The sequence below is a fragment of the Schistocerca piceifrons genome, chromosome 1, assembly GCF_021461385.2.
Source record: "Schistocerca piceifrons isolate TAMUIC-IGC-003096 chromosome 1, iqSchPice1.1, whole genome shotgun sequence".
Taxonomy (NCBI): Eukaryota; Metazoa; Arthropoda; class Insecta; order Orthoptera; family Acrididae; genus Schistocerca; species Schistocerca piceifrons.
Genome location: NC_060138.1, coordinates 1,065,599,136 through 1,065,611,593, shown reverse-complemented (window position 1 = coordinate 1,065,611,593; position 12,458 = coordinate 1,065,599,136). Strand labels below are relative to the sequence as shown.

General features: G+C 43.8%; 1 non-coding gene across 1 annotated transcript; it reads right to left on the bottom strand.

The window, feature by feature from the left end:
- Positions 1-11,371: 11,371 nt before the first annotated feature.
- Positions 11,372-11,446, bottom strand: Trnal-caa. Its single transcript has one exon. It is a non-coding gene; the product is annotated as a tRNA-Leu (tRNA).
- Positions 11,447-12,458: the final 1,012 nt, after the last annotated feature.

Genomic DNA, 12,458 nt, shown 5'->3' with positions numbered 1-12,458 from the left:
CCCTGCGCGGTCAGGGATTTTCTCTGCCTCGTGATGACTGGGTGTTGTGTGATGTCCTTAGATTAGTTAGGTTTAAGTAGTTCTAAGTTCTAGGGGACTGATGACCATATATGTTAAGTCCCATAGAGCTCAGAGCCATTTGAACCATTTTTTTGCAGGAGGATCTGCAGCGAATTGACGCATGGTGCAGGGAATGGCAATTGAATCTCAATGTAGACAAGTGTAATGTGTTGTGAATACATAGAAAGATAGATCCTTTATCATTTAGCTACAATATAGCAGGTCAGCAACTGGAAGCAGTTAATTCCATAAATTATCTGGGAGTACGCATTAGGAGTGATTTAAAATGGAATGATCATATGAAGTTGATCGCTGGTAAAGCAGACGCCAGACTGAGATTCATTCGAAGAATCCTAAGGAAATGCAATCCGAAAACAAAGGAAGCAGGTTACAGTACAGTTGTTCGCCCACTGCTTGAATATTGCTCACCAGTGTGGGATCCGTACCAGATGGGGTTGATAGAAGAGATAGAGAAGATCCAACGGTGAGCAGCGCGCTTCGTTACGGGATCATTTAGTAATCGCGAAAGCGTTACGGAGATGATAGATTAACTCTAGTGGAAGACTCTGCAGTAGAGATGCTCAGTAGCTCAGTACGGGCTTTTGTTGAAGTTTCGAGAACATACCTTCACCGAGGAGTCAAGCAGTATATTGTTCCCTCCTACGTATATCTCGCGAAGAGACCATGAGGATAAAATCAGAGAGATTAGAGCCCACACAGAGGCATACCGACAATCTTTCTTTCCACGAGAAATACGAGACTGGAATAGAAGGCAGAACCGATAGAGGTACTCATGGTACCCTCCGCAACACACCGTCAGGTGGCTTGCGGAGTATGGATGTAGATGTAGAGGTAGATTCCACACAGCTGGCAGTGTACGTGTGTGGTTTGGTGGGCACTGGGATGAGTTTAACGTACTCCCCTGGCCACCAAACTTTCCAGATTTAAACTCAGTCGAGAATCTGTGGGAACAACTTGATATGGTTGTTCGCAACCGGTATCGTCAAGCGAGAAACCTAGCGCAGCTGAAGACGACACGGGAGTTGGCATGTCTCCACATCCCTGTCAGGTGGCTTCCAGAATCTCACTGACTTTCTTCCTGCAAGTCTCGTAGTTGTCTGCACTGCAAAAGGTGGTTACTCAGACATCTGACAGATGGTCACATTAATATGACTGGTAAGTGCATGACTTACGGTATTTTTGCTGTTATCAAACTCTTATACCATGACATATCCAACATCGTTGTAAAAATGATCCACTTAAGAATAAAACTACTATTACTATTAGATCCCTACATGTGGCTCATATCTACTTTGTCTTTCCATTAAAAAGACGACCGTCAGTCAGTCTCAGTCGATTTAGACGCTTTTGACCTACCATAATCGAATGCCATATGTGCTACGGTTGTGTAAAAGTGCTTGGCATACCGATAATTTGTGGGATCACAGGATGTTTTTGTCTTTGTTTCTATGTGTTTTCGGTTCATCTCCGTTCTTCGGCACACTTCATTCGCATTGTCATTTTAAGCAGCTGTCAGGGTTCAGTGTGCAATTCGTTCTGATGGCATGGTGCGCCTCAGGTTGCATATTGTTTATCCAGTTGGCAACCTGTTTCTTGCCGCGGATGCCACTCCGGCTTCTGATCCAGATTACTTTCACTTTTGCGCTAATTTTGCAGACTATTGACTCGTTGCATAAAATGTAAATTCCAGACCCTTACAAGGAACCCCTTGAGTGCGAGGTCGCAAAAGCCCAATGATGTTCACAGCATTCGATGCCCCACATATTGTCTGACATTCAGCCGTAATATTGGCTGCTAATGGCAACAGGGGGCAGGACAGTAGGTATCCAATGGTGCTCATAGCACGAAGCTACATAGTTGAGCTGCTTAGTGGACGAGTAACTCATAACAGTGCTACTATGAAAGTGGTGTTGATACAATGCAGAGCAGTGGGAACGATATTCAAAGCAACTGTTGCATTATATATACGACAACAGTTGCCGAAGTTGATATTTCGGCAGAAAGGAACCCAAGGAATTTCTCATAGTGAGAATGAAGTGGGGTATGAAACATTAGCGTCTGTACAAGATGAGTCAGTGGAATGTGTGGTGTCGTATAGGCTCGACTGTATGGAGAAGGTGGATAAGGAGTACAAGGATCACAATACGTGCTTAACAACTGAAAGTGATATTCAAACAAGTGTAGTTTACCATCCTTGTCCGGCAGGAAACCACAAATCCCGTCTCCAGTGAAACGTAGTAAAGGCCAATCATTGCCCAAGGATTCAAATGGTTCAAACGCCTCTAAGAACTATGGGACTTAACATCTTAGGTCATCAGTCCCCTAGACTTAGAATTACTTAAACCTAACCAACCTAAGGACATCACACACATCCATGCCTGGGGCAGGATTCGAACCTGCGACCGTTGCAGCACCGCGGTTCCGAACTAAAGCGCCTAGAACCTCTCGGCCACAGCGGCCGGCTTGCCCAAGGAACGGGTACTAAACATAATTAGGTACATGGAAGATCATCCGCAACATAGTAAAAAATCAATTATGAACTGATTTCGAATAAGTCCGCAGTGATATGACTGTGTAGTGTGTAAGAAAAACTACGGGTATTCGAGGGAGAACAAGGTGCACTTGTTACAAAGTCTGGTGTTTTGCGCGTTTCTGGGGTGCTCGGTACAATTTACAGGATGTCCATGATAGTGACCTACTACGTTATGCACATAACGTTGAGCGCATCCTAGAGTGTAGTGACTTCAATGCAAGCAGTGGATGGTTGCATACCTTCAGATAGTGCTACAGAGCTGGAAGAAGTAAGATAACGAAATTTCAAACACAGCGCCACCTTGACGATGTACAGCAAATGCCGAATCGGCCTGAAAATTTGTAGAGGAGATAAAATTATCCTATCGTTCAGTAAGGAATTTGTTTTCAATCCCGATCAGTCGACATTTGAAGAGGAAATACGTATTAAAGGAATCTTGGAAATCAGAGCTACCGAGACACCTGTATGAAGAGTAACTAACATCAATGCCTTAACGCATTCGTATACAATTATGTCGACTGGTTCACAAATTGTTCAAATGGCTCTGAGCACTATGGGGCTCAACTGCTGAGGTCATTAGTCCCCTAGAACTTAGAACTAGTTAAACCTAACTAACCTAAGGACATCACAAACATCCATGCCCGAGGCAGGATTCGAACCTGCGACCGTAGCGGTCTTGCGGTTCCAGACTGCAGCGCCTTTAACCGCACGGCCACTTCGGCCGGCTATGTCGACTGGTAATCTGGATGGTAAACTGGTTGGAAAGTTATTTATTGTGCGGCGAGAAGTTGGAGGTGTTCTGCCCCCTAGCATTCTTTCTCGTTTGCGTGATTTTGCAAGGGCGGCAGGGAATATTTAGGTCACAACAAGCAGGAGTGGGAAAATGGGCGTAAGAGAACGGCAACTATGTTATGAGCATTACTTGCGGCCAATAGCTGGTCAAAATAACTTGCTTTTGCTTGTTTCCTGGTCTGCGTATAAAAATCATACTCCTTTAGAGCAAACTATCCCTCCAGAAAAGTGTGTGACATCGCAATTCATATTATCTGGAACGGCTGGACAAATTCAGTCTCTGGGTATCTGTGTTTCCCGTGCCTCTAAAACACGTTATCGCACTATCTGCAGCTACGCCTTAAAGGATACCCAATTTCACGGTAAGCTCCACAGCAGGCTGGTCGCATTCGGTTGCATGCCATCACATTCGATCAGTTCTCATCACCCCTTTACACCAATATTTTATATTCATGCTTTAAGATTGGATACCTAGCTGAACGTCCTACACTGTTTGTAACTCCCAAGGAGTTCGCCATCGATCTTGATGGTGTGAAACTTTGTGACCTCTGTGGCGCGCAGTTTTTCATTCAGTGCTCACGGCCCAAGCTAATGGTTTGTTTTGAATACTTCTTGAATGTCGACGACGCCCATTTTGTGAATTGTAATACATACATCCCGCAGAAAGTTGATCTCTGCACCTCCCGGACACTCATTTCTATGGCCCTCCTGATGCACTTGGTGGGTCATTAGCCGCTAATATTTGTCGCGTCACAATTGTTAACACAACACTTTCAAACGAGCCTTACTAAAGATAGAACTTGTGAACTTCCACTGAAGGGGCTCCTTGTTGGTACATTATGTGATCAAAAGTACCCGGACACCCCCAAAAACATACGTTTTTCATATTAGGTGTACTGTGCCAGGTACTTCATATCAGCGACCTCAGTAGTCATTAGACATCGTGAGGGAGCAGAATGGGGCGCTCGGCGGAACTCAAGGACTTCGAACGTGGTCAGGTGATTGGATGTCACTTGTGTTATACGTCTGTATGCGAGATTTTACACTCCTAAACATCCCTAGGCCCACTGTTTCCGATGTAATAGTGAAGTGGAAACGTGAAGGGACGCGTACAGCACAAAAGTGTACAGGCCGACCTCGTCTGTTGACTGACAGAGACCGCCGACAGTTGAAGAGGGTCGTAATGTGTAACAGACAGACATCTGTCCAGACCATCACACAGGAATTCCAAACTGCATCAGGATCCTCTGTAAGTACCATGACTGTTAGGCGGGAGGTGAGCATATTTGGACTTCATGGGCGAGCGGCTGCTCCTAAGCCAGACATCACACCGATAAATACCAAACGACGCCTCGTTTTGTGTAAGGAGCTTAAAAATTGGACGATTGAACAGTGGAAAAACTTTGTTTGGAGTGATGAATCACGGTACATGATGTGGCGATCCGATAAGAGTGTGTGGGTATGGCGAATGCCCGGTGAACGTCATCTGCTAGCGCGCGTAGTGCCAAAAGTAAAATTCGGAGGTGGTAGTGTTACGCTGTGGTCGTGTTTTCATGGAGGGGGCTTGCACCCCTTGTTGTTTTGCGTGGCACTTTCACAGCTCAGGCCCAGATTGATGTTTTAAGCACCTTCTTGCTTCCCAATGCTGAAGAGCAATTCGGGAATGGCGAATGCATCTCTCAACACGATCGAGTACCTGTTCATAATGCACGGCCTGTGGCGGAGTGGTTACACGACCATAACATCCCTGTAATGGACTGGCCTGTACAAAGTCCTGGCGTGAATCCTACAGCACACCTCCGGGATGTTTTGGAACGCCGACTTCGTGCCAAGCCTCACCGACCGACATCGCTACCTCTCCTCAGTACAGCACTCCGTGAAGAATGGGCTGCCATTCCCCAAGAAACCTCCCAGCACCTGATTGAACGCATATCTGCGAGAGTGGAAGCTGTCATCAAGGCTAAGGGTGGCCAACACCATACTGAATTCCAGCATTACCGATAGAGGGTGCCACGAACTTGTCAGTCATTTTGAACCTCGTGTCCGGATACTTTTGATGTGTCCGGATACTTTTGTATGTGTGCGCACGGCGGAGACGGGCTGCTGTGGCAGGTGCCACGGAGCAGGTCTGCCCGTGGCTGCGGCACGTGGCGCAGCTAATGGCTCGCTTCCTCGGCGTCTGCGGCCGCAGCCGCTCTTGGCTGTCCCGCCAGACCAGCAATTAATTAACGATCCGCGCTGCGCAGCTCGCCGTCTGAACGCGTCCTTTCGTGCTGAAGGTCACATCAACCGACACGTGAGCACCTTTATTTTGGTAGTAAGTCTTGGTAAAGGCCGAGAGATACTTGAAGATTCCAGTTAGTTCATGGTCAGACAGAGATTCTGAAATCAGATATTGGATTGTCAGGATAACCCAGGAGCAGAAATAGACTCAGAACACAATTTAGTAATGATGAAGACTAGGCTTAAATTTAAGAGACTAATCAGGAAGAAGCAGTGCTCAAAAAAGATGGATACGGAATTACTAAGAAATGAAGAACACTTGTAAAGTTGATGCATTACGTTGTTCTGAAAGCGGTGCTGATATTCAAGATAATAAAAGCGGGTAAAAAGCTGTGAGCTATCTGGGGAAGTTATCCTTGCATTACTGAGCAACTGTTTCACCAGGTATCCAGTCTAGTTTGCCAAATTGCCAACCAGACTAACATTAATCATAATCTTTTAATAGTCATCTTACGACAACCGGTGATATAAATATAAAAAGAGACTTTAAATAAAAGGAAATAAGTCAGTTAATATTTGGACATTTATTTTAACATTGATCATTGTTCCGTTAAAATTTCAGCATATTAAACTTGATTCATAACTAAACTGGTGCCTTATTTAGTATTGTGAAAATGTGAGTTTGTAATCTTACGGAACACATCAAATATGGAGCCAAGATTGGGAGACTGCATAAACATCGCATTCATAAAATAACACACGAAGAACGTTGAAACATATGCAAGAGGAAATTAACCACTACCAACCGATTCAATTTTCACCCAAAGAAATTACGGTCGTCGCGCAATCTTGTCCGTCATGAAATTACCACACACTGGTATACTACATTCATACTAATTGTCTGTGAAATCTTCTCAAAAAGAACAGCCGAGGGCTACTTTGATGATTACACCATATGCTTCACGTGGTCAACTTGGTTTACACAAAGAGTGTAACTCCACAATAATTTTGATAATTAAAATAAATTAAATCGAAACGCAATTTACCAAAGAAAAACCTCGAACTGGTAACTATCGTCATACTATTAACCTGAGGGGTCAAACAATTATATAACCACGTGGTACTGGTCTCACAAAGTACACTCCACATGGGTTGAACATAAAGAGAAGTTTGCTACATTGAAAAATATTGTCAAGACTAGACATTATAATCTCACACACATTCGCATTTAAAATTGATAATCTTAGTTACAGTTACAGACCATCAACACGTGGTTCCACGTTGCTCACAAAGTAGTGACAAAGCAACTACTGGAAGATATTCTGAACTTCACAATCGAATTACACTGCATTGCAGTTTAAGATAACATAAGATTTTTAGATGTAAACCTGAAACAAAGGTGATTAAATTTCTAGTTAGGCTGAACTTGAAGAAATCCATTGCCCTACAGACTTAGCAGAGACGCACTTAGCTGGAGATCTTACCGCTTCAGACGCTCGCCGCAGACAGACTGGCGTGGGCTCCTACTGAGGGTGCCTCACAGATACAATCGGAAGTGACCAGAGAGGCAGCTTCCTATACCAACATGACAAGGGACGGTCAGGACCATACCAAGAATAGAAACCTCATTGCTTTTGGAAAGAGTAGCTACCTGTTCCGACATTGGTCCTACTGTTCTCTAGCAGACAGGCTTGTCTGCTACCATCAAGCATGCAACTAGAAAAACATTTGCTCATTCATCCTTTCACACAAAAGGCAAGGGGGATGACAGTATCTTGTCATATACACTATATAAAAGAAAGCGGATGTGGGTTCCATATGAGACTGTGTGACATGAATTACGTATAAACTGTGTTTTAAAGTGTAGTAATGCGACAGATCGTTCTTGTTTATGTGTAAAAGTAACACGTTCCACTGCTCAGTCTCCTCCCAGATAGAAACACTACACGAAATTTAGAAGTAGAATTATGCCATAAATGACAACAGAGTTAAGAAATTAACATCAAAGGAATCCAACAGAGACCTTTCACACTATCACTGCTACTACTGCTATACCATAACTTTGGAGACAGATCGTATAATGAAACTATCTTGTTAAAGCAATTGTGGTATAAGGCAACACTGCAGTGTTACCCTCTGAAAGGAATTTAGTTGTGTTGATTGTGATATACCCAGCGGAGGTGGCTTATCGGAAGTGCAAGTCAGAATTACGTAAATATTTAAACAGTAACAAACAATAATTTACCTATCCACAGTGTCCAAATGATAATAAAAACGGTCGCTGGCGGAATTAGGCATAAGAATGAGTAACATTCTTGTTCAAGAAACTGAAAATAAGTAACTTCAATGGGCAAACAAAGCCTATACTTTGTCACACGAAAGTGCAATATACTCTGGCACCTGTATATGTTCACGTTAAGGTTGGAGCTGGCAGAGCAGAACTATTTGTATAAATATAACATATAACGATACGCACTATTACCTTCAGGACTTAGTCAAACTGGATGGTCTCAATAACATTACTATTAATACTCACTGTAGAATCATAAATTGGACATAGGTTCAGTATTAGTTTTCAAACGTTTTTCTGTCTGACAAAAAATTGTGAATGTAGTTCACTGCAAAATTATGAACTTGGCATAGGCTAAGTCTCTCTCTCAGCTCAATACATTTCTATTTAAAATTAAAGTTAAATGTATTTCACTAACAAACACTTTCTCCCTGATCTTTGAATAAAAGAAGTTACTGTTATCATAGGTAGTGGTCTTTCTATTAATCGTTATTTAGCTTAGCACAATAGACAAACTATGGATCCTGTTACACTATTAATAAGCAATTTCCATACACGAGAGGAACCCAGTACTGTACAGAACTTGACAGGAATAGCAGGAGTAATTGAAACTTTCTATAATAAAGGAACTTCGCGCATTTGGACTACTATCAATTGGGGGATTGGAGGGGGGGCTTAATCTTCACTACTGCAGTAGAACAAAATAAACGCTCATAAATGGTTCAAATGGCTCTGAGCACTATGGGACTTAACATCTGTGGTCATCAGTCCCCTAGAACTTAGAACTACTTAAACCTAACTAACCTAAGGACATCACACACATCCATGCCCGAGGCAGGATTCGAACCTGCGACCATAGCGGTCACGCGGTTCCAGACTGAAGCGCCTAGAACCGCACGGCCACACCGGCCGGCCCAAACGCGCATACATTAATGAAACAAACACTTAGCAAGCATGAACATGTAACTCTCAACAGTTACAGTTCTGAACTTTTACTGCAGTGAAACACAAAATTGAGATATTTGTAAGATCCTTTCAACAAACAATATTAATTTTAGCATACTCTCCTGCCACATGAACTTTAATATGCTTTCAATAAAGGACAGTCGGTAAGCACTTTAGCGAGGGAGGGACCCTAAGTGGATATGTGACTGAGGATAAATCACGGTAGGTACAAGAGTTCAGTTATAATATACGTTATATTTGAGTACACTATAACATCCAATGAGCTGATCCTTCACTGTACATTACTATAGTTCTTCTGTATCATTACAGTGATTGCGCAGTGTGGTGCCGAGTGCATGTTGGTAGGTGGATTTGCTGGACTCTCATTTCTTGGTGGCGATGATAGATATCAATTCCAACATAATTCTAGCTAGTTACTGCATCCATCCGAGGCTTTGGCACATTGGAAAACGCCACAAAAAGCCCCTCTCGGCACCAGCACAATTCACAATCTTTTCTTGAGTTGTTGGTGGTTCAGTAACTCATCCCCAACTGACTCTTAACCCACCTCTTCTACCTATGCCAACCACAATTTGCGCGCTACTAAGTTCTGTTCCGGAGGGGAACCACAAACCTTTTACATACAAAATAACTAAGACCCCTAACTGAAGGTCAGCAGTTTACATAACAGCAAACAATCGCTTTAAACAAAACATATCGTTTGCACATATTGGTAGCTCTACACAAAATTATTTAAATAAAAATATTCAATTTTAACGATAACCAAGGAGATTATATGAGAAAGACAAAACATTTCATTTGCTCATATTGTACATAATACAGAGATTACACTTCCTACAATCTAAAAGACATCAAAGTTTCTAAAAGGAAAGTACACGTTTTTATACAGTATCGAATTAATCATAGAATAATTACAGAAGCTCAGCGATGGAATGTTGAACAAAACAGAAAGCAAAATGAATCAACATAAGGTATGTAGTATCTAGGCTATAGTGTTACAAAGAGATACACTTGAATTTCTCTGAAGCTATAGCTACTGCGATATGGATAACTCAGTAGTCAGTTCGGTTGAAGGGGAAAGGGCAGCTCTAAACAGGCCACTCACATGAGTTGGAAAGAAAAACATGGATGCAAGGAAGCTAACTACGAAGAAAACATGGCTAATATAAGAAGTACTTCAGTTGATGGAGGAAAGAAGGAAGTACCAAACTGCTCATAGAAATACAGCAATACAGGAATACTAATCGCAAATCGCATACGAATGGAATACATTGCCGGAAAAAAAATTAGTACACCTGGAAAAAGTCATCGATTTTGATCCGATGGCGGCTTATGCGTCCTGGCAGATAGCAGGGGTACTGATAATGATTTCAACGTCGTCCGCCAACAGGTAGCGTAATGGCATCGCTACCAGACGGCCAACTATGTCTGCCCTTTAATAAGGAATGCTCACAGCCAAAAGGCTCAGTACATCTACATCTACATTTACACTCCGAAAGCCACCCAACGGTGTGTGGTGGAGGGCACTTTACATGCCACTGTCATTACCTTCCTTCCCTGTTCCAGTCGCGTATGGTTCGCGGGAAGAACGACTGCCGGAAACTCTCCGTGCGCGCTCGAATCTCTCTAATTTTACATTTGTGATCTCCTCGGGAGCTATAAGTAGGGGGAAGCAATATATTCGATACCTCATCCAGAAACGCACCCTCTCGAAACCTGGACAGCAAGATAACTCTGTGACGAAACGCGCCGCTCTTATTTGGATCTTCTCCATCTCCTCCGTCAACCCGACGTGGTACGGATCCCACACTCATGAGCAATACTCAAGTACAGGTCGAACGAGTGTTTTGTAAGCCACCTACTTTGCTGATGAACTAGATTTTCTAAGGACTTTCCCAATGAATCTCAACCTGGCATCCGCCTTTCCAACAATTAATTTTATATGATCATTCCACTTCAAATCGTTCCGTACGCTTACTCCCAGATATTTTACAGAAGTAACTGTTACCAGTGTTTGTTCCGCCATCATATAATCATACAATAAAGGATCCTTATTTCTACGTATTCGCAATACATTACATTTGTCTATGTTAGGGGTCAGTTGCCACCCCCTGCACCAAGTGCCTATCCGCTGCAGATCTTCCTGCATTTCGCTGCAAATTTTCTAATGCTGCAACTTCTCTGTATACTAAAGCATCATCCGCGTAAAGCCGCATGGAACTTCCGACACTATCTACTAGGTCATTTATATATATTGTGAAAAGCAATGGTCCCATAACACTCCCCTGTGGCACGCCAGAGGTTACATTAACGTCTGTAGACGTCTCTCCATTGAGAACAACATATTGTGTTCTGTTTGCCAAAAACTCTTCAATCCAGCCACGCAGCTGGTCTGATATTCCATACGCTCTTACTTTCCAGAATGAGATTTTCACTCTGCAGCGGAGTGTGCGCTGATATGAAACTTCCTGGCAGATTAAAACTGTGTGCCCGACCGAGACTCGAACTCGGGACCTTTGCCTTTTGCGGGCAAGTGCTCTACCAACTGAGCTACCGAAGCACGACTCACGCCCGCTACTCACAGCTTTACTTCTGCCAGTATCTCGCCTCCTACCTTCCAAACTTTACAGAAGCTCTCCTGCGAACCTTGGAACTAGCACTCCTGAAAGAAAGGATATAGCGGAGACATGGCTTAGCCACAGCCTGGGGGATGTTTCCAGAATGAGATTTTCACTCTGCAGCGGAGTGTGCGCTGATATGAAACTTCGCAGGAGAGCTTCTGTAAAGTTTGGAAGGTAGGAGGCGTGATACTGGCAGAAGTAAAGCTGTGAGTACCGGGCGTGAGTCGTGCTTCGGTAGCTCAGTTGGTAGAGCACTTGCCCGCGAAAGGCAAAGGTCCCGAGTTCGAGTCTCGGTCGGGCACACAGTTTTAATCTGCCAGGAAGTTTCGCTCTTACTTTGTTTATCAGGCGACAGTGCCATTTTAAGGCCCCTTACGGTGCAGGTCCGACCGCCTTGGTGAAGGTCTTATTACATTCAACGCCACATTAGGCGACCTCCGCGCCGGCTGGGGATGAAATGATGATGAAGACAACACAATACCCAGTCCCTGAGCGGAGAAAATCCCCGACCCAGCCGGGAATCGAACCTGGGCCCCTTAGGACGGCAGTCCGTCACGCTGACCATTCAACTATGGGGGCGGACATGCTAACGTGTGAAGCAAACAGGTAACCATGCCACGGACATGAATTTGTGCCTCCTACAGCCAACGAAGAGGGTTTTAAAGGGGACAAATTGTGGCCTTCCGAGGTCGGGGTGGTCCTTTCGGAGAATTGCTACACAAGTTGGACGTACTGTGTCAGTTGTGTAGTAATGTGATATCAGTGTCGCGTGTACGTTCTCACACACGTAGACGAGGTTCTGGACGTACACACGGCACAGACGTCCTCCAGGATTGTAAGTGTAGCAGTAGCAGATCGTACAGCTGCCACAGCACGGACAAGAGGGCTTGAGAGCCCAGACGTGTCAACACGAACCGGTTATTAACATTGGGAGTATATGCACGCACACCTC